The sequence below is a fragment of the Panthera leo genome, chromosome B3 (genome assembly GCF_018350215.1).
Source record: "Panthera leo isolate Ple1 chromosome B3, P.leo_Ple1_pat1.1, whole genome shotgun sequence".
Taxonomy (NCBI): domain Eukaryota; kingdom Metazoa; phylum Chordata; class Mammalia; order Carnivora; family Felidae; genus Panthera; species Panthera leo.
Genome location: NC_056684.1, coordinates 92601100 through 92623555, shown reverse-complemented (window position 1 = coordinate 92623555; position 22456 = coordinate 92601100). Strand labels below are relative to the sequence as shown.

The 22456-nt window shown below is 41.6% G+C and overlaps 1 long non-coding RNA gene across 1 annotated transcript in view; it reads left to right on the top strand.

Annotated features, from left to right (window-relative positions):
• The first annotated feature begins 12134 nt into the window (after positions 1-12134).
• LOC122222492 overlaps positions 12135-22456 on the top strand; it is a 76447-nt gene continuing 66125 nt past the window's right edge. Inside the window, exons 1-2 of the long non-coding RNA XR_006203785.1 lie at positions 12135-12228; positions 13955-14027. This is a non-coding gene — a long non-coding RNA (uncharacterized LOC122222492). The remainder of the gene's footprint in view (positions 12229-13954; positions 14028-22456) is intronic.

Here is a 22456-nt window from a genome sequence, read left to right as displayed (position 1 = left end):
GAACTAAATAGTTTATTTCATGCTCCATTTCCACAAATAAATGGCTGTAATACATAATGTGATAATTCCTGATCTCTTTGCAGTGCGTTTTCTTGTCTTTAATGAACACAGAAACTTTCAAAAATCAAATTTAGTCAGGCATTGCAATGTGATTTTATACGTTGAATAGATTATAAAATGTTGCTGAAGTCAAAATATTTACACTGAAAGGAAAAGAGTTGCTAAAATTAGGCAAGAACTTGAAAGGATACAATGAAGAGTTTTAAAGTCACAATAAGCTTTTCTTTTATTTTCATTTCAATTATCCTCTTGGGGAAAACTAGTTATTCTACACATTTATGTAACCTTGTAAATAAACATTTATCTTTTCTTAATCATTTTGGTATGTTTCTATGTAGTAGAATTTTGATTCATCTTCATATATCTAATGTTCACTTCTTCACTAATAGTTTTGTTTCTTTATCTTTCATAGGTTCTTATATAACCTTTATGTCGAACAAGAATAATCTGTGGGAGTGAATCGCCATGTCACCTTAGTTTTGTCTCTTCTTGTCTTGACTGTCCTTTAAATCTAAACTATGGAGTTAATTCTTCCCCTGCTCCTGCTCCTGCTCCTGCTCCTTGGACAGATCTTTGGCCAAAAGACAGATCTTTTGGTCTTTTGAGAGACCAGGCTTTTCTGGTCTCTCTTAGGTGATATAAACATTTCAACACTCACTAAATGCCAAAAGTTATCAAGCTTTTCTCTTCTTCATAATAATCAAATATCCAAACTTGCTTTAAGGTTGAGGTTTCTCTAATTAGCATTTCTACTCCTTCCACATTTTACTAATGCTATTTGTGGCCCTTGAAGGAGGGTGGAAGTAGGAGAATAGTAGGTGGATTCTTTTTTGATTGACATTGCCATCCTGATCTGGTTCTCTTTTGGGCTGAACAGATGTTTAAAAGTGAATCTATTTCTTGTGGGTGCTAGGGATATCTTACTAAGACAAATTTCCTTAAAGAGAATAAGCATTTATTGGTGCCTGGGTGGCTTAGTCAGCTAAGCCTCTGACTCTTTGATTTTTGCTCAGGTCATGATCTCATGGTTTGTGACTTTGAGCTTTGCATTGGGCTCTGTGCTGATGGTGCAGAGCCTGCTTGGGATTCTCTCTCTCCCATTCTCTCTCCCACTCTCTCTGTCCCTATCCTGCTCTCTCACTCTCTCTCTCTCTCTCTCAAACTAAATAGATAAAAAAATTAAAAGAAAAAAAAAGAGAGAATAAGCATTTAATTGTCATCTGGTCCTTTACTTCTTTTTCAGCCTCAAGTAATTTAGCAGTGTTTTTAGTTTCTTTCTGCTATAATCTATTTTGCCCTTCGGGTAGTTTTTTGGACAAGGCCTAAGACTGAAGACTAGTTCTTTTCACCTTGTTCTTGAAGTGCAAGTCACAAGCAACTCAGGATTTACTTGTTCTGCCATTGGGAACAGCTAGTCAGAGAAAATCACACTTTAGATTACACAGGTATGAGTAGACATCAGACCACTAGGTCCTCCAATTACAGAAGACACATATTTAGTCCTCTGAGTTACCTCACTGAAATCCCTTTCCCTGAGATGAAAGTACATTTCCTCCTTGCAGTAAGTGAAATTCACAACACAGGTCCAGGTCTCTTTAAAGAAATACTTTCCTCCCTATCCTTAAGCTCCAAATCCTTTTATACCCTCAATATGAGAAAGGAGTTTGAGGGCTGTGAAATTTTGTAAGTCATGCATATGTTCTATCACCTCCTTTGGGATGTGTTATCTATGGTCTCTTATTGACTCAGCCAAAATTCTTTCTTAACATCCTGTTTCATTTATTTTTATAACATCTTTGATAAAGCATAGAAGGCACTAAACATAAAGAAGGAAACAATTAACATATTCCCTGTCATAGGTTTCATTGAAAGTTGATTAAGTTTTTCACTTATGAAGGAGTAAGACTTCTGCTTTTGCCATGACAGTACCAGGGATCAGATTTACCCTTTTAATATAATAACAAAAAAACAGATGCAATACATTAAGCAAGTGTTTTCAAACATTGAACAGTAGGCAACACAGGACAATGATTCCTGACAGAAGGGAAACAAACAAGGTGAGCTTTACAGTAGTCTCTGTATACTGACTAGAGAGTTCTCCAGACTGCAGCAAAAGTGGAAAGAATTCATCACAAACACATAAACATCATAAGAAATGTTAAAGGAAGCCCTTCAGATAGAAGGACAATGATACCAGATGGAAATATGGATCTGAAGAGAAGAATGAAGAGCACCAAAAAGTATTAATATGTGAGCATAGCAGAACCGAAAGTCATCTCTAAAGTGTCCATTTAAGCCCAGTGCACAGGGATATGTTGATTAACAAAAAAGGAAAGAACTGTATTAATAACTCTTTAGGAAAACTGACAGATTGTATAGTGCCAAAGTGGACACAATTTTCAAACCAAAGTTAATCTCCATGAAGTCTTTTGATACTATCCATGCCCACCTAGAAGGACAAGATAAAAAATGATGGGATATTTAAATTGAGGAAGTTTGCTCCACTGAGCTATTCATTACTTTTCAGCTCTGTGTCCTACATGTTTAAGAAGAAAAAAAAAGGACAGCAAAAGTATTCTTTTTGTGTACTTTGAATACAATGCTCAAACATAGTGAATATTGCAAAAGCACTTTAAACATTTCATGATACTCAGCTTTAGGCAAATTATCTTTATGGGTGGCGGGGACTTCATTTGAATCTATTAGTCTGTCTGGAAGGCAGGCTGCAGAGATGAAGTTAGTCTTTCTTTGTCTGGATGTCAGTGTCATATAGAGGGAGGACAGGTGGACTTTATAGCTGCTCAGTGTGGATAGGGATTCTGGTGCCTCCCAGAAACATCTCTACTCTTCCATAATACAACAAAGCAACTAATGTTATCTTTGAAACACTAAAATTTTATTTTCTTAAAAAAATTTTTTTTAATGTTTATTTATTTTTGAGAGAGAAAGAGAGAGCATGAATGGGAGAGGGGCAGAGAGAGGGGGGGACACAGAATCCAAAGCAAGCCCCAGGCTCTGTGCTGTCAGCACAGAGCCCGACACAGGGCTTGAACTCACAAACCGTGAGATCATGACCTGAGCTGAAGTCAAATGCTTAACTGACTGAGCCACCCAGGTGACTCAAAACACTAAAATTTTAGATGATCATATAATTCAAGAAAATTTTCTTTCTGGTATACTTTATATTTGTTGAAGAAAAAGATAAACTTTCATATCTTACATGCATTAATGATTATTATTTTTATTAGTATCCATATTTTTCAGTTGTATGAAATTTAATCATAACAACATTTTATAAATTTTCTAGACACCAGAAAAAGGCTCAGGAATCCAGGAAAATACTTTATGAAAGGCATTTTCAAGAGTATTGCCCCACATGTATTTGAAATTGTCCTAAACATAGCTCGTGCTAGACTATCAGGGCATCTTTGAAAACTTTCCACCAATACTGCTTTTGGAAAACCAAGAATTTCAAATCTAGAAATATCAAAACAAAACCGTAGGCATGAGAAGATAAATTTTGAAAACTTGCTTGGGAATCCAAGGCCCTGTGAATGATATCAGATCAGTTTTTTACAATCTGAGCCTGATGGAAGCAACAGCCTCAGTTCATCAAGCTGGGGTGATATCCAGAGGCTCAGTTTTCAGAGACAACCCTTTCTTTTTAAAGCATTGGAATAACACATGGAGTTAGAGAACTGGCATGTTGAAATACAAATGAAATACTCTCAAAGGCATCGACAGACTGATTTTTAGACATCTCTGTGATATTAATGCTACAGTATTAAATGAAAGTATTTTTCAATATGCACAGTGAAATTTTCTCCTATTCATGATGATTTTATATGAAACGTTGAAATCACTGTTCACCTCTCTTCATCACTGTAACTCTTATGTGATTACATGATGATTCTTCAGATAAATGTGTTATTTTAGCCATTATTCATTTTGGGAGTAAAATGATATATGCTTAAATCGTTATAAATTGTATAATCTTTGACCATCTTCATTATACTGAGTAGGTTAAGCATACACTAGTCAGAAAAGCAACAGGGCACTGGGACATTGCATTTTCTGTTGTCCCTGAAAATACTTTCACACAGTCCTCTTGATGTAGTTTGAAGTGCTGGGGTTTGAAGCTGATGGCCAAGAAAGAATTCTTCAGATGTCTTCAGTACAAAAAGGTGTTTTTAGTAAAGCATGGGGACAGGACCTGTGGGCAGAAAGGGCTGCACAGGGGTTGTGAGGAGTGACTGATTATATACTTGGGAGTTGGGGGAGGTAAAGACAAGGGGAAGTTTCCAAAAAGGCTTTCTATGTTAAAGAAGACTCACAGGATCCTGGAGGCCTAGCTATTGTCAAGCTAAGGTTGTTTTTCCTCCAGCAAAGCATTAACATTAAGACAGTTGGGAGCTCCTGGAGGAATATCCTACTCTGCCTGTCTCAAGTATTTGTCAGTGGGCTTCATGTTATTAGGAAATTTAATTCTATATGCATTTCTTTTCTGCCTTTGTTCCCCACATCACTCTCTCTTCTATAAAACCAAAAACATATATTTAGTATAGTCTTTATAGCAATGGGAACTTGTATTCTTGTCTAAATAAGAGAACAGCAAATGATATACATGTTTTTCCCTTTGAATAACAAATTCATATTCATATTTTAATTAATTTCAAATAAGTCCTCCTGTTGGGTGTCTGGTCCCCAGAGCCAGCTTACTACACTTTGATGAGAAGGGATACTTAGAGAATCATGGCCTCATTGACTTCCCTACTGTGATTGTAATCACTGGTCCAGTAAACAATAAAAAAAGCAATAAAAAAACAATAAAAACAGACCTTCTGAATAGGTCTGTTAGCAATAGGACTTTTCTTTCTTTCTTTCTTTCTTTCTTTCTTTCTTTCTTTCTCTCTTTCTCTCTCTTTCTCTTTTTCTCTTTCTCTATCTCTCTTTTTCTTTCTTTCTTTTTTTTTTTAAATTTGCAATCCTATTAAGGGGAAACTTTAGACTTCTTTACATACCACAGGATTGTATTGGTCCTTTGGTTTTTGTGCTCATAAATTTACATCTCACTGACTTCACTTGTCCATTTTACAAAAAGGTATTCTTTATGTTGGTTACCATAGAAACCAGAAGTGCTCCATTTGTATGTAATTCTTTGCATATATTCCCTCCCTTTTCTTGCATTTCAAGTCAACCAAATTGCATTATGTGCATTTTATGTGGAATAACCTTTGTTTGCTTAAGCCTTTCATGAAACAAAGCTTTATAACTTCTAACATGTTACTTTATATTAATCTAAATCATAATTTTGACTTGTAAATTTTGCTGAAAAATGACTGAATAAAACAAATGTTTTCTAAATAAAATAGCACACACACTTTTGAATTGAAATAGCATGGGAAAATCAAGACATCAGTAGACTTCTTTGGAAGAGCTCTAAATGTTACTTTGCTAAACCAGGAAGAAAAATTTTAAGAATAATTTCAAAGGGTAACTGTTTTGGCAAACAGTATAATCAGCTACATGGAAAACAGTTACTGAGTAACTCTTATGGGCCCCGATTTGTCCTGGGTCAAGGGAATACAAAGACTTTGAGGATGGAGTCACTGTCTTCAAGGTGCTTACAGATCAGTTTGAATGCAGAGACTATAGGTGAAATAGAAGCTGTGGAAGTTAGATTCTTTTCAGCCATGTCACCTGAGGTTATGCAGAATATGCATGCATTTTACACAATGAAAAACACATGATTGAGGCACTTTTTTCCTTTCTCTGCATTTAGTCAGAAGCCTCCGGTAAAGATGTCCTCTTTGCCAGTTTCTTTTCCTATGTCAGTTTTGATTTTTGGATTATTTGCCTTTCCTGTACATTCCTCTCAATAATATTGTGTTTTTTTTTTTAATTTATTTATTTCGAGAGAGAAAGAGAGATTGCATGTGCATACATGAGCAGGGGATGGGGAGAGAGAATCCCAAGCAGGCTCCATTCTGTCAGCCCAGAGCCTGACACAGGGCTCTAGCCCATGAACTGTGAGATCATAACCTGAGCTGAAATAAAAGTCAGACACTCAGCTAACTGAGCCACCCAGGTGCCCCCTCCCAATAATATTTATATTATAGAGCTAAAAGAGAATTTTGTATTAGTATCCAGGACATCCATAATTAGCCCTGCCTTTGCCACTCATTGGCTATGAAACTGGGTGCCCTTGAGCAAGTCACTTTACTTCACTCTGCTTCTTTGTTGAAATCAGTAAAGTAAGAGGTGATGAGGGTTTTTTAAGAACCTGTATCATTCTAGGAAATGAATTCTGTCTGATTCATTTATCCTAAAAAGCTATTTTCAGCTTTTTGCCATGTTATAAATTCTAAGCAGTCTATATGAAAAACCTGTTAGAATCCCCAGAAGTCTCTGGAGTTATGCCAGGAATGTCAGCTGAGGAGGAAAGTAGTAGACAGGTCATTTTGGCTTGAGTCACCTTGTGGCTTCAGCATGTTGACAGGTGTACAGAATGCCCATATTTTTTAGGGGCTGTTTTCCAATATGACAATCTCTGTGAGGCAGTCTCAGGATTGGGCCATCTGCTGAGGTAATTTGTGGTTTAGTTAGAGTACTCCTCCACCAAAGAGCCTTTTTTTATTTAGATACACCATCAGCTTAGAACCCATTTACAGTTTCACACATATGATGTGAAAACATCTAAGTGTCCATAATATATTTTCTCTAAGGCCTTAGTTTAGCTTTCTGTAGATATAGTCACTCTCCTAACAATTGTTAAATATTTGGGAGTTATTGGGCTAAAATAATACTAGGTTTGCTCATGTCTTCACTCTCACTGTGAATGTCTGCTATCTGTCAGTTTCAGAGTTTCTTTGTGAGCAATAAATGAGTGGATGTAAATGTACTTTGTTACCCAAAAAGGGTTATAGAAATATATATCATTGTTTATTAAAAGTGTTTTGGTGTTCTTGCCACCACAAGACTATTATTAATATAATCACAGTGTTTTTACTTTTGGTAAAGTGAAGCGGAAAGTGGTGATACCTCTTTCACACCTCTGTGTCCTCTTTGCCTAAATTGCTTCCATTACTATCTGTGGCACAGTATCTTCAGCCTACTCTCTTAATGTGGCTTTCATATTTCTAATCTAACTTAAACTTATCTCCACCTTGAAGACTCAGCATTGCTCATAGACTTCTCAAGTGCTGGCTGTTTTCTCTTCCTTATCTTTTGTACCACTGTAGCAGGATTCCCACACAGAGAGATGGGACATTGAGGCCTTTTATTTTTGTCCAGGAAGCAACTTTATTCATTGTGCCAGCACGGGCTCAGTGGGTTTGTATGTGAAAAACTGAGCCCTGAGCACAGCGGGGTATAGACTTTTATGCAATTTATACTTCTTTGTCTCCCCTATATGGTGACATATAGTCTGATTGGACACAGTCCAAGTTACAGAGTCATGTCAGAGCTACGCATATGTATATAGGAGTTGATTTGGCCACATTGCCTTCCTTTGTTCTGCAGAGGCCTCCACCATGTTCCTTAGGAGGGGCTCTACCACATTCCCCCTTTTGATGTGTGGACCCCTATTTTGAATCAAAGAGCATCATCTTGGTTTAGAGGTTTATATTTCATAACATCATCACGTGCATGGCCATTCAACTATTGCCTCAATGAGGCTGGAGACAGACCGTATAACCAGGGGAGCTAGGCAAGGTAGGATTAAGCAAGCACCCAAAATCAAGAGGATAATACCTATGAGGGTTTTGAATCCCTCAAGAGTTGAAAACCATCCTCCAAATACCTCCCTGGGGTTCCAGTCTTTCCAGGTCTGGACTGGGACATGAGCTACTGTTCTCATTCAATCTGTGATATCCTCTAAGACTTTTTCTTCATCATCTATCTGTAGGCAGCAGTTGCTCAGGTTAAACTTTCCACAAACTCCTCCCTCAGAAGCAAGCAAGCAAGTAAGCAAGCAATCTAAGGCCCAGTGATTTTGATTGCTAGCATTGTGCATTTTGGTCTGCTGCTTGGCTAGTAAGTTAAGAGCTCTGGCAGTTTCATTGGTTATAATTTCTGCAACTGCTTGCAGTCTGATTATGTGGTTTAGCACGTAAATGGGAGTGCAGTAGCCCCAGGAGCCATCCTCTGCCCAGGTGGCAGGGCCATAATATTGGATTATATGTTTGGGAGGCCATTCATCATCTTTCCATTTGCCAGTTTGTAGGGCACATCATTTCCTTTGAGTCTCCCTGTCCCCATATACTTGGAATCCCAAATGTTCCCCTGTGGCAAGTGGGAGAAGGAAGAAAGATGGACGAATAGTTCTCAGCACACATGATCCTGACCTGAGGGAAGTACTGCATGGGCTATCCTTCCACATATCCAGTACAGTCCACCTGGGGCCCACCATTCGATGGCTGCATCGACATTGTCCCAAGCATGTCAGAGATCAGAGAAGTTAGACAAGGGGTGGGAGGATCTGGCTCAAGGTGATCTGGGGACCCCCACCATTGGGTAGTAAGATTGGGGTATTCTATTCCATTATAAGGTTCATGGAGATCTAATTCTCTAGCTTCCCATGGCCGTTGATCCCCCATGTTGGTTCCCCCACATACATAACAAAAAGAGATCTTTAGAGTCTCTTCTAGGGCTAGAAACAAATTTTTAGTTGTGACAGAGACAGGAGGAGGACACTTCTCCATTTCTTCATAAAAGGAATGAAAGACCTGGTGGGTCATGGCCTTGTGTGTGACAGTATCTCTCTTAAAATACAACACAGTTCCTGGGTCTTTGCCCTGCCGACAGATAAGTATACCAACTTGGTGGTCCGTTTTACATTTTGAGTCTCCTGGGTCAAGGATGGTAAAATTAATGGGGTTACAGTTTCCTGATTGGCAGTTGGACTCAGCCACACCCTTTTGGAGGAGTGCTGTTTTGTCTTTAGTCTGCCAGGTGGCCCATGTGACAAAACTCCAACAAGGACAGAAGAATTCAGGTGCCTGGGGCCAGGAACTACAGGTACAAGACCCCTCACACATGTATTTATCATTGAGTCGGTACTCTCATTCCCACGTCTGACCTCATCATAACAAACCATATGGCAATGTGTCACCTATGGCTGTATATATATCCAAGAATATAGACACTGGCCAGTTTGGATTGATAATTTGAGTTTTGTTAATTAGTCGGCCTATACCAGTGGTGCTTGTCTTGGGGTGACTCTGGACTTCTAGGCATTCCTCAGTTGGAGAGTATTGTGGGTTGAAACAAGTGTATTGACACTCTTGTTGGCAGATAGAATAGGTAGTCTTATAGGGTATACATGTCCCTAGGATGTTTCCCTAGCATGAGAAGTGGGTATGGTATAGTAAGGTCCAGTGATCTCCTGGCCTGACCTGGTTATGCGAATACATGGGTCACATGATCAGGAATTTAGGTCTATAGAAGGGATCCAGATTAGAAGCAACCAATACCAACGAAGAATCCTATTTACAAAAGGAAGGTGAGTGCTAACAGAAACCTCTCACCACACTCCCAGCTGGCCACGGCAGCCTCTGCCAGTCCTCTGTTGAAAAGCAGAGCAAGAATCACAATAACAGTGAGGAACAAGGGGTGACAGTGCGTCACAGTAAGGAAACAGATATAGAAAATAAGGATAGTCTGTCTGTTTCACTGGACTGGCAATTCCTTAAGCTTCTGCTGTGCATAGATTAGTCAGCTTCCAGAATGACTAAAGCAGGGCTGCAGTCTCTCAGAACCTCTGGAATCACAGATTGCTTCTTCAGTATGGTCAGCTTGCACGGTGTTAATGGATCAGGAATGTGCTCCCACTTTTGAGATGCTGGCTTCAACTCTGCTGTGGTGAATCCAGGGACCTACTTTGGCTACCTTTACTGCAGTAGGAGTGGACAAAATGATAGTGAATGGGCCCCTCTAGAGGGCTTTTAGGGGTTGGACATTCCACTCCTTTACCCATACAGCGTCTCCTGGTTTAAAGGGGTGAGCATCTGTGGTCAGACTCACAGGTAATCTCTCCCTAACCCAGTGGTGTAAGGTGGTTAGGGGAGAGTCCAGGGCCCACATCTGTTGCCTTAAGGCTAGATTGCCTATCTCATTTAGATCCTCCCTTATGCCCTTGATAATGGGGGGGTGCTCATAAAGGAATTCATAAGGGGAGAACCCTGTCTGCTTAGTGTGGCTACACCTGATTTTTAACAAGGCGATTGGCAACACCTAGTGCCAGTGTAGGTGGGTTTGCTGACATACTTTACTTAATTGCAGCTTCAGGGTTTGGTTCATTTGTTCCACCTTCCTGGAGCTCTGGGGTCAGAATGCTGTGTGTAACTTACAGGTGATCTTTAACCCCTTTGCCACCAGCCGCACCACCTCAGCAAGGAACGCTGGTCTGTTATCTGATCCCATAGCGATAAGGATCCCAAATCGAGGAATGATTTCTTATAGAAGAAGTCGGGCCATATCATGTTCCTCTTCTGTGCAAGTAGGGAAGGCTTCCACCCACCCTGAGAAAGGGCACACAAAGACCAACAGATATTTACAGCCTCGGACCTGGGGCAGCTCAGTGAAGTCCACCATCATATTTTTCAAATGGGGCTTCCCAGACACTCTGCACCCCAGGGGCAGCCTTGGGTCCCTGACGTGGGTTATTCTGGTCACACATTTCACATTGCTCACACACGGCTCAGACAATGCTGGAGAGTCGAGGGATGTAGAAATGTCCGCTCAGCATAGTCTTGAGAGCTGTCCAGCCAATATGGGTTTCCTGATGGAACTGCTTGACAAAAGCTGGAGCCAGGGCCTCAGGAATTGCTACTCAGCTGTTTTCAAATTCCCACCATCCACCTGGGAGGTAGCTTCCATTTTCAGTCTTAAAAGAGGTACTGTCATGTTGTAATTAGGGTCCCATTCTGCCAGTGGACTAGGGAACAGTGCAGCGGTTAAAGCTGCTGATTCTGCTGTTTCTTTGGAGACCGCAAGCTTTGCCTCTCGGTCTGCCTTATGGTTTCCCTGTGCAGCCATGGTGTCTCCCTTTTGTTGTCCCTGACAATGCATGATGGCCAATATTTTAGGGGTCACACAGTGTCTAAGAGTTCAAGGATTTCCTTATCACACTTTATATCTTTTCTTCCTGAGTTTATTAGACCCTTCTTTTTATATAAAGCCCCATATATGTGGAAGGTGGTGAAAGCATACTTAGAGTCTGCATACATATTAACACGTATCCCTGCCACCAGTTGGAGGGCCCAGGTTAGCATGATGAGCTCTGCCTTCTGTGCCAAAGTCCCCTTTGGCAGGGGTTTGGCCTCAGTGATAGAATTCAGGGTTACCACAGAATACCCTACAAGGCATCTTCCCTCTTTCAAAAAAAGGCTACTGGCAGTGAAATACTCAGCATCAGGGTCCTTGAGGGGCTGGTCTCTTAAGTCTAGTCGACTGGAGAACACCTCACCGCATTCATGACTTCAATGCAGTCATGATATGGTTGACCTGGCCCGACAAGCTGTAGGGTTTCAGGGTTTAGTGTCCACACTACTTCTAGGTGAATGCGTGGGTTCTTACATAGCATTCCCTGATATCTGACCATCTGGGCTTTGATTAGCCAGTATTGTCCTTTGTACTCCATTAATGTCAATACTGAATGTGGCACTCAGACTGTCAATTCTTGTCCCATAGTTAACTTGTCAGCCTCACACACTAAGAAGACTGCAAGTGCCTGTAGGCAGTATGGCCAGCCTTGGGCAACAGAGTCAAGCTGCTTGAGACATATGTCACTGGGTGATGCCATGACCCCAACATCTGTGTTAGGACTGACTCCCACCATGATGCCAGTAGTTCATGAAGGTACAAGAAGAAGGGCTTGGGCATGTCTGGGAGCCCCAGACCAGGAGTGTCAGTGAGGGACTATTTGATCTCTTCAAAGGCTCATTGCTGTACTTGCTCCCATAACAGAGGTTCCTGCTCTCCTCCCTTTGTGGCCTCATAAAGGGGTTTGGCCAAGACTGAGAAGTTAGTTATCTAGATTCTACAGAAACCTGTGGCCCAGAGAAACTCCTGAACCTGACATCGGGTCAATGGGACCGGGATTGAACAAATGGCCTGTTTTCTCTCCAGGCTGAGTAGGCGCTGCCCCTGGGAGAGGTGAAAGCCAAGGTACTTGACTTTCTTTTGACAGATTTGGGCCTTTTTCCTTGAGACGTTATAGCCAGTTTCCCATAGGATGGTAAGGAGCTGCTGACTTCCTTCCATGCAGTCCTCCCAAGAACTTCCAGCTGCAGTAAGTCATCTATGTGCTGAAGCAAGACACAGCCATGTTGATCTGCTGGGAAGGCTCTTAGGTCTGAGGTGAATACAGTGCCAAAAATGGTGGGGGAGTTATTGAACCCCTGAGGCAATCTGGTCCAAGTCAACTGGCTCTTGTCACCATTTTCAGGATTCTCCTCCTGGAAGGTAAAGAGCAGTTGATTCTGGGGGCGGGGGGCAGGTGGATGCAGAAGAAGGCATCATTGAGGTCTAGGCATGTGAAGAAGGCAGCTTCAGTGCGGATAAGACCCAAGAGAGTGTGAGGGTTCAGGACAACAGGGTGAAGAGTGATGGTGGCCTGGTTTACTTCGTGCAGGTCTTAGACGGGCAGATGGTCACTGGTGCCTGGCTTCTGGCCAGATGACCAACAGGGTCAGAGGATCCTGTATTTTAGGAGCCTCTCCAGGTGCTTCTTTATCCCCACCTGTGCCTTATGAGGGATGAAATATTGTTTTTCATGGATGGGCTCTGCCCCTGGCTTTAGTCCTACAATTACTGGAGGTATGTTCCTGGCCAGTCCTGGTGGGTCATCCTCAGCCCACATCCCCAGTACTCTGAAGGGAAGCTCAGGTCCCTGTTGTGGCTCCTCCATGACACTATAGTAGTGCCATTCTTCCCTTTGGGGAATCATGAGAGTCATAATCTTTGCTTCCAGCTTTGTAGGGTCAGAGCAACTTGTCCATGGGAGTTGAAATTTATCTGGGCCTGCAGTTTTCTAACAGGTCCTGGCCCATTAAAGCCATGGGGCAGCTGAGGAGGTACAGAAATTCATGGATGACTTCATGGCCACCTAAACTGCACCACCAAGGCAGCAGGAGGGACTGCGCATCTGATTGCCTGTGGCCCCCCACAATGGTGGCTTGTCTCTGTGAGAGGGGGCCCACAGGTTGAGTCACCACCAAGTATTCTGCCCCAGTATCTACCATGAAGTCGTTGGGTGCCCCGCCTCCACATTCATTTGGACCATAGGCTCTTGGGGGCCTGACCAAATAGAGCCTGGTCTGTACTAGTCCTCCTCATAGTCCTCCATGGTGGCTAGCCCCACAAAATCATCTTCAGGGGCCCCAGGTGATGCTGGTTAGTACAGGCCCTGGAGCACACAACCTCTTTCTTTTTGCTTGGGGCCCTGCTGAGAATTACCCAGCCACAGGGGGCACTCAGTTTTCCAGTGGCCTGCCTGACAGTGAGCATACTGGTTGTGTCCTAACTTTGGTCCTGGGTGAGATGATCTTCCCCAATGTTCCTCTTGTTGGCCCTGGTCCTGTCCCTGCTTTAACCAGCACCTCTGGATCAGAGGGGGTATAGAGATGAAATGTCTCACATAGTTTCTTACGGAACTGGCTTGGGCTCTCCTCGGGTCCCTGGAAGCACTTCTAGGGTTTTACTTATATTTATGGCCTTTCCCCTCCCTTTTTTCATGCTGTTTAGAAGGGCTTGATACTGTTCACTCCTTGTGAGCCCTCCATCTACACTTGAGTCATTTGAGTCCCGTTTGGGTCCTCCCTAGGGAAGTGAGCCCAAGCATAAGCCTGGGTGTCTAGTGTTCCAGCTGAGTATTCTCCTCTAACCATTTTAGGGCTGCCTGGGTAATTCAGTGATGTTCCTCCATGTTGAAGAGGGTCAGGAGGAGTTGGCAGCAGTCCATCCAGGTAGGTTTATGGATTTGAATTATGGACTGCATTAGGTGAATCATAGCCTGGGGCTTCTCCATATAGGAAGTAGTATGATGCTTCCAATTTAGGAGGTCCTTAGTGGTAAAGGGTTGGTACACAAAACACACTGACATCCTTGGATCTTGCCTTCCTGACCATAATAGACAGATCCCCTAGTTTCCCTCAGTGGCATCTGTAGGGCTCCCCAGTGTTGCTGAAGGGAGGGATTGTCTTCACTGGACTGATCATCTAGTTGCTTTCCAAAAGGGGTGTATGGGATTAGGACCAGGTGAGCCAGTCACATCTGGAGGGGCTGGTGGTGCTGGAAGTGGTGAGGTCTTGGGGCTAAGGGCAAGCTCCAGTGGGGTTTTGGCAGTGGGGGCAGCTGGAAGCACAGGTGGCAGTGAGGGATACAGTGGGGCAGATGGTGGTGGGGTCTCCTTAGGCTCTCCTGACAGTATGGATTTTTCAGTTTTTGGTCAGCATTTGGAGGAAGCTGTGACAAGAGCCATCATAACTTTATAGTTCTCTTCAATATAGACTTTTAGCCAAGGTGGCCGGGATAGGATCAGGTGTTGCCAACAGTCAATGTAAGGAAATTGGTCAGGGTGGCCTGGATCCCCCACCACAACCCTGAACACTTGGCCAACTAGTTCCTTATCAAGTGAGCCATCAGAAGGCCAGCTGACCCCAAACAATGGCCAATCAATTTCATAGAATGTCCAGAGCTTTCTAGGAGTTAATTTCACACAACAATCTCCTGAATTCCTTTTTGAAATTCCTCCACATACACTCTAGGGGAGTTAGTTTACGCTGCTTCCCACCCATTTCCTCCACCTCATGGACAACTTTCATGTGCAAGAGAGGAAAAAGGGGGGAAGGGAGGGACTAATTTGGAGAGGATGCACACTCGTTTTGGGCTACTCTCCTCTCTTAGCATTGGCGGGTTAGGTATCAAGCCCTGACCCAGATCAGATTCCTGAGGAAGTCTGACACTGCCTTAAGCCATATGAGGTCACCACAGAACCATGGATTGGGACTCAATACTCGCTTTGGCCCATTGGTCAGGTTGGAAGCCTTCTGCTGTCTGTCTCATTCACATAGTCACACACCAACTCCAACATGCTGCCCAGAGCTCAGTACCTTGGAGGTGGGGATTCATTCCTTGTGGAACTACTGGGTCAATTCTGGGAGGTGATCAGGCTTCCCTTCTGCCTCTTAGGGGCAGGTCTACCAAAATGAACCTGGGTTCTTACCAGTCTGATGGGCAATGCTCCCTGAGCTGTTTCCAGGGCCTCTCCAGTCCACTGTACATCTGAGGTCCTTGTCCTGGCATTCTGGGAGGGACTAATCTCCTATGGATCAGCAGTCCACTGGCACCAGGTGAAGTTACTTCTGGCTTTCTGAGGTTTATATCCCAGTGACAAAGGATGTGGAAATGCACTGCACCATCTCTGAATCCTGGATGCAAGCCTGGACATGAGCCGTCAAGAAATTTAGCAGGATTCTCGCAGACAGATGGGACACCAAGCGCCCCCACCCCCTTTTTTTTTGTCCAGGATGCAACTTAAAATATTTTTTTAATGTTTATTTATTTTTGAGAGACAGAGACAGAGCATAAGTGGGCGAGGGCAGATAGAGAGGGAGACACAGAATCTGAAGCAGTCTCCAGGCTGTCAGCTGTCAGCACACAGCCCGATATGGGACTCAAACTCACAAACTGTGAGATCATGACCAGAGCTGAAGTCAGATGCTTAATCGACTGAGCCACACAGGTGCCCCAAGGATGCAACTTTAATTCGTTGTGCTGGTATGGGCTCAGTGGGTTCGAGCCTGAAAAGCTTAGCCCTTAGCACAGGGGTATAGCCTTTTATGCAATTTCTACCTCCTTGTCCCCCCTATATGGTGAATATAGTCTGATTGGACACAAGTTACAGAGTCTGTCAGAGCTATGCATATGTGTATAGGAGTCGATTGGGCCACATTGCCTTCCTTTGTTCTGAGGAGGCCTCCACCACATTCCTTAGGGAGAGGGTCAGCCACACCACTGGTCTAGAGATGAGGCAAGTGTCTTCTTTGTTCCTCATGGCTGCTTCCATTCCATCTATCTCTTCTTTTACTTTATATCCCTCCACCACCCACTTGGTAGTAGCAAAAAGTGGTAGCTTTTTGTAGCTCTTGACGATAAACTATCCACTCTAATAATATGACGCTATATTCTAGCCACTTTGTTGATATCTACTTGTTTAATCTTTATAGCAATCCTATGAGGTCAGTGTTTTTATTGTCATCATTATCTCCATTTTGACACTGAGCACAATTGAGATACAGACGCTTTAAGTAACTTGCCTAAGACTGTAGAGTTGTAAGAAGCAAAGCTAGGATTCAAACCCCAGCAATATGGCTTAACTTTCCATGCTTTATCTGTATTGTTTCTGTCTATAGTGCTTCTGACCCCATTTGTCTCCATTCTCTTACCCTGACTTATTTTTCTTCAAAGCACTTATTACCACCTAAAATATTAAATATTTGTCTATTTGTTTATTATCTGTTTCCACCCTGCCAAAATGTCAGCTCCATAAAAGCAGAGACATTGTTCTTTTTTTCAGTGCTTACAAGTGTATGGAATATAGTAGGTATTTAAAAAATATTTGATGAACGAATGGATGAACATCACATCATGTGCCGGTTACTTAGCGACTGCCTCTCTGCTGGAACTGGGACACTGCAAACAACCTTTCTACCTTGCAGGCTAGCTGTCTCTCTGTTAGGATCTGCCAGCAGGGTGCTTAGAGGGAAGCTGCAAGGCTGAAGAAGGAAGGGAGGTACTGAATCCTCCCTGTCTGCTGGTCTGCTACCTGCTCCTGTCAGTACCTTCCCAGCAATGCTCCTTCACTTCAGCAGCAGCAGTTTCTTCCTGTAGCTGTAGTGGGTCAAAATCACAGTTTTCCTAATGCCTGAAGAACCAGCCCATAATGACCACTCAGAGATACCAGAACCCCTCCTCAGAAATCATGAGCGTCAGGTCCTTGGGTCCCTTCTCCGGGCATCTTATTTTTCTTTTTCTTTTTTATTTTTTTTATTTACCATTTGAAATTTATAATTTTTATGAAATTTATTGTCAAATTGGTTTCCATACAACACCCAGTGCTCATCCCAATAGGTTCCCTCCTCAATGCCTATCACCCACTTTCCCCTCCCCCCATCCCCCATCAACCCTCAGTTTGTTCTCAGTATTTAAGAGTCTCTTATAGTTTGCCTCCCTCCCTCTCTGTAACTTTTCTTCCCCCCTTCCCCTCCCCCCTGGTCTTTTGTTGAGTTTCTCAGAATACACATATGACTGAAAACATATGGTATCTGTCTTTCTCTCTGTGACTTATTTCACTTAGCATAACACTCTCCAGTTCCATCCACGTTGCTACAAATGGCCAGATTTCATTCTTTCTCATTGCCAAGAAGTATTCTATTGTATATATAAATCACATCTTCTTTATCCATTCGTCAGTTGGTGGACATCTAGGCTCTTTCCATAATTTGGCTATTGTTGAAAATGCTGCTATAAACATTGGGGTACATGAGCCCCTATGCAGCAGCACTCCTGTATCCCTTGGGTAAATTCCTAGCAGTGCTATTGCAGGGTCATAGGGTAGATCTGTTTTTAATGTTTTGAGGAACCTCCACATTGTTTTCCAGAGTGGCTGCACCAGTTTGCATTCCTACCAACAGTGCAAGAGGGTTCCCATTTCTCCACATCCTCACCACCATCTGTAGTCTCCTGATTTGTTCATTTTAGCCACTCTGACTGGCGTGAGGTGGTATATGAATGTGGTTTTGATTTGTATTTCCCTGATGAGGAGCGACATTGAGCATCTTTTCATGTGCCTGTTGACCATTTGGATGTCTTCTTTAGAGAAGTGTCTATTTATGTCTTCTGCCCATTTCATCCCTGGATTATTTGTTTTTCGGGTGTGGAGTTTGGTGAGTTCTTTATAGATTTTGGATACCAGTCCTTTCTCTGATATGTCATTTGCAAATTTATTTTCCCATTCTGTCGGTTGCCTTTTAGTTTTGTTGATTGTTTCCTTTGCAGTGCAGAAGATTTTTATCTTGGTGAGGTCTCAATAGTTCATTTTTGCTTTTAATTCCCTTGCCTTTGGAGATGTGTCAAGTAAGAAATTGCTGTGGCTGAGGTTAGAGAGGTTTTTTCCTGCTTTCTCCTCTAGAGTTTTGATGGTTTCCAGTCTCACATTCAGGTCCTTCATCCATTTTGAGTTTATCTTTGTGAATGGTGTAAGAAAGTGGTCTAGTTTCAACCTTCTTCATGTTGCTGTCCAGTTCTCCTAGCACCATTTGTTAAAGAGACTGTCTTTTATCCATTGGATACTCTTTCCTGCTTTGCCAAAGATTAGTTGACCATACTTTTGTGGGTCCAATTCTGGAGTCTCTATTCTATTCCATTGGTCTATGTGTCTGTTTTTGTGCCAATACCATGCTGTCTTGATGATTACAGCTTTGCAGTAGAGACTAAAGTCTGGGATTGTGAAGCTTCCTCCTTTGGTCTTCTTCTATATCACTTTGGCTATTTGGGGTCTTTCATGATTCCATACAAATTTTAGGATTGCTTGTTCTAGCTTCAAGAAGAATGCTGGTGCAATTTTGATTGGGATTGCATTGAATGTGTAGATTGCTTTGGGTAGTATTGACATTTTGACAATATTTATTCTTCCATTCTGTGAGCATGGAATGTTTTTCCATTTCTTTGTATCTTCTTCAATTTCCTTCATAAGCTTTCTATAGTTTTCAGCATACAGATCTTTTACGACTTTGGTTAGGTTTATTCCTAGGTATTTTATGCTTCTTGGTACAATTGTGAATGGGATCAGTTTCTTTATTTGTCTTTCTGTTGCTTCATTGTTAGTGTACAAGAATGCAACTGATTTCTGTACATTCATTTTTTACCCCGTGACTTTGCTCAATTCATGTATCAGTTCTAGCAGACTTTTGGTGGAGTCTATCAGGTTTTCCATGTATAATATCATGTCATCTGCAAAAAGTGAAACCTGACTTCCTCTTTGCCAATTTTGATGCCTTTGGTTTCCTTTTGTTGTCTGATTGCTGATACTAGCACTTCCAACACTATGTTAAACAACAGCGGTGAGAGTGGACATCCCTGTCATGTTCCCGATCTCATGGGGAAAGCTCTCAGTTTTTCCCCACTGAGGATGATGTTAGCTGTGGGCTTTTCATAAATGGCTTTTATGATCTTTAAGTATGTTCCTTCTATCCCGACTTTCTGGAGGGTTTTTATTAAGAAAGGGTGCTGAATTTTGTCAAATGTCTTTTCTGCATCGATTGACAGGATCATATGGTTCTTCTCTTTTCTTTTATTAATGTGATGTATCACGTTGATTGATTTGCGAATGTTGAACCAGCCCTGCATCCCAGGAATGAATCCCACTTGATCATGGTGAATAATTCTTTTTATGTGCTGTTGAATTCAATTTGCTAGTGTCTTGTTGAGAATTTTTGCATATATCTTCATCAAGGATATGGGCCTGTAGTTCTCTTTTTTTTCCAGGAATCTCTCTTGGGAATCAAAGTAATGCTGGCTTCATAGAATGAGAGTGGAAGTTTTCCTTCCCTTTCTATTTTTTGGAACAGATTGAGAAGGATAGGTTTATCTCTGCTTTAAATGTCTGGTAGAATTCCCCAGGGAAGCCATCTGGTCCTGGACTCTTATTTGTTGGGAGATTTTTGATAACTGATTCAATTTCTCTGCTGGTTATGGGTCTGTTCAGATTTTCTATTTCTTCCTGATTGAGTTTTGGAAGTGTGTGGGTGCTTAGGAATTTGTCCATTTCTTCCAGGTTGTCCAGTTTGTTGGCATATAATTTTTCATAGTATTCCCTGATAATTGCTTGTATTTCTGAGGGATTGGTGTAATAATTCCATTTTCATTCATGATTTTATCTATTTGGGTCATCTCCCTTTTTTTTTTGAGAAGCCTGGCTAGAAGTTTATTCATTTTATTTATATTTTCAAAACACCAACTCTTGGGTTCATTGATCTGCTCTACAGTTTTTTTTAGATTCTATATTGTTTATTTCTGCTCTGATCTTTATTATTTCTTTTCTTCTGCTGGGTTTGGGGTGTCTTTGCTGTTCTGCTTCTATTTCCTTTAGGTGTGCTGTTAGATTCTGTATTTGGGATTTTTCTTGTTTCTTGAGATAGGCCTGGATTGCAATGTATTTTCCTCTCAGGACTGCCTTTGCTGCATCCCAAAGCGTTTGGATTGTTGTATTTTCATTTTTGTTTGTTTCCATATATTTTTTAATTTCTTCTCTAATTGTCTGGTTGACCCATTCATTCTTTAGTAGGGTGTTCTTTAACCTCCATGCTTTTGGAGGTTTTCCAGACTTTTTCCTGTGGTTGATTTCAAGTTTCATGGCATTGTGGTCTGAAAGTGTGCAGGGTATGATCTCAGTTCTTTTATACTTATGAAGGGCTGTTTTGTGACCCAGTATGTGATCTATCCTGGAGAATGTTCCCTGGGCACTCAATAAGAAAGTATGTTCCGTTGCTTTGGGATGCAGAGTTCTAAATATATCTCTCAAGTCCATGTGATCCAATGTATCATTCAGAACCCTTGTTTCTTTATTTATCCTGTGTCTAGATGATCTATCCATTTTTGTAAATGGGGTATTAAAGTCCCCAGCAATTACCACATTCTTATCAATAAGGTTGCTTATGTTTGTGATTAATTGTTGTATATATTTGGGGTCTCCCATATTTGGCTCATAGACATTTATAATTGTTAGCTTTTCCTGATGGATAAACCCTGTAATTATTATATAATGCCCTTCTTCACTTGTTGTTACAGCCTTTAATTTAACGTCTAGTTTGTCTGATATGAGTATGGCTACTCCAGCTCTCTTTTGACTTCCAGTAGCATGATAGATAATTCTCCATCCCCTCACTTTCAATCTGAAGGTGTTATTAGATCTAAAATGAGTCTCTTGTAGACAGCAAACAGATGGATCTTGTTTTTTTATCCATTCTGATACCCTTTGTCTTTTGGTTGGAGCATTTAGTCCATTTGCATTCAGTGTTGTTATGGAAAGATATGGGTTTAGAGTCATTGTGATATTTGTAGGTTTCATGCTTGTATTGGTGTCTCTGGTACTTTGTGGTCCTTGTGATATTTTAGTCACAGAGTCCCCCTTAGGATCTCTTGTAGGGCTGGTTTAGTGGTGATGAATTCCTTCAGTTTTTGTTTGTTTGGGAAAACCTCTGTCTCTCTTTCTATTCTGAATGACAGGTTTTCTGGATAAAGGATTCTTGGCTGCATATTTTTCCTGTTCATCACATTGAAGATTTCCTGCCATTCCTTTCTGGCCTGCCAAGTTTCAGTAGATAGGTCTGCTACCCCCCTTATGTGTCTATCTTTGCATGTTAAGGCCCATTTATTCCTAGCTGCTTTCAGAATTCTCTCTTTATCCTTGTATTTTGCCAATTTCACTATAATATGTTGTGCAGAAGATCAATTCAAGTTACATCTGAAGGGAGTTCTCTGTGCCTCCTGGATTTCAACGCTGTTTCCTTCCCCAGATTGGGGAAGTTCTCAGCTATGATTTGTTCAAGTACACCTTCAGCTCCTTTCTCTCTCTTTTCGTCTTCTTTTGGAATTCCTATGATATGGGTATTGTTCTGTTTGATTGAATCACTTAGTTCTCTAATTCTCCCCTCGTACTCCTGGATTTTTTTATCTCTGTTTTTCTCAGCTTCCTCTTTTTTCCATAATTTTATCTTCTAATTCACCTATTCTCTCTTCTGCGTCTTCAATCCGCACTGTATCCATCTCCATTTTATTTTGCACCTCATTTATAGCACTTTTTCATTCCTCATGACTATTTTTTAGTCCCTTGATCTCTATCAATAGATTCTCTGCTGTCCTCTATGCTTTTTTCAAGCCCAGTGAATTTTATCACTGTTATTCTAATTTTTAATTTTATGACTATTATTCTAAATTCTTGTTCCAGTATATTGCTTAAACCGATTTCGATCAATTCGTTAGCTGTTGCTACTTCCTGGAATTTCTTTTGTGGAGAATTCTTCCATTTTGTCATTTTGGCTAGTTTTCTGTCCCTTATGCATTTTAAAAGCTTGTTGTATGCTCTGCACCTGCAAGCACTGCTATATTAAAGGAAGGTCATACACTGTCCAGGGCCTGGCCCTTTAGGAGGTTTTTTCGGGAATTGTTACTTGCTCTCTGTTGTTGTGACTGTGGTTATTTTATTACCCTATTTGTAGTGATATTTTGGATTCAGGTGTGCTTTGATTTGTTCCTTGGAGTAGCCCTGTAAAGGAAAACAGATAGACAAACAGGAGACCAAAACATGTAAACACACAAATAACACAAACAAATA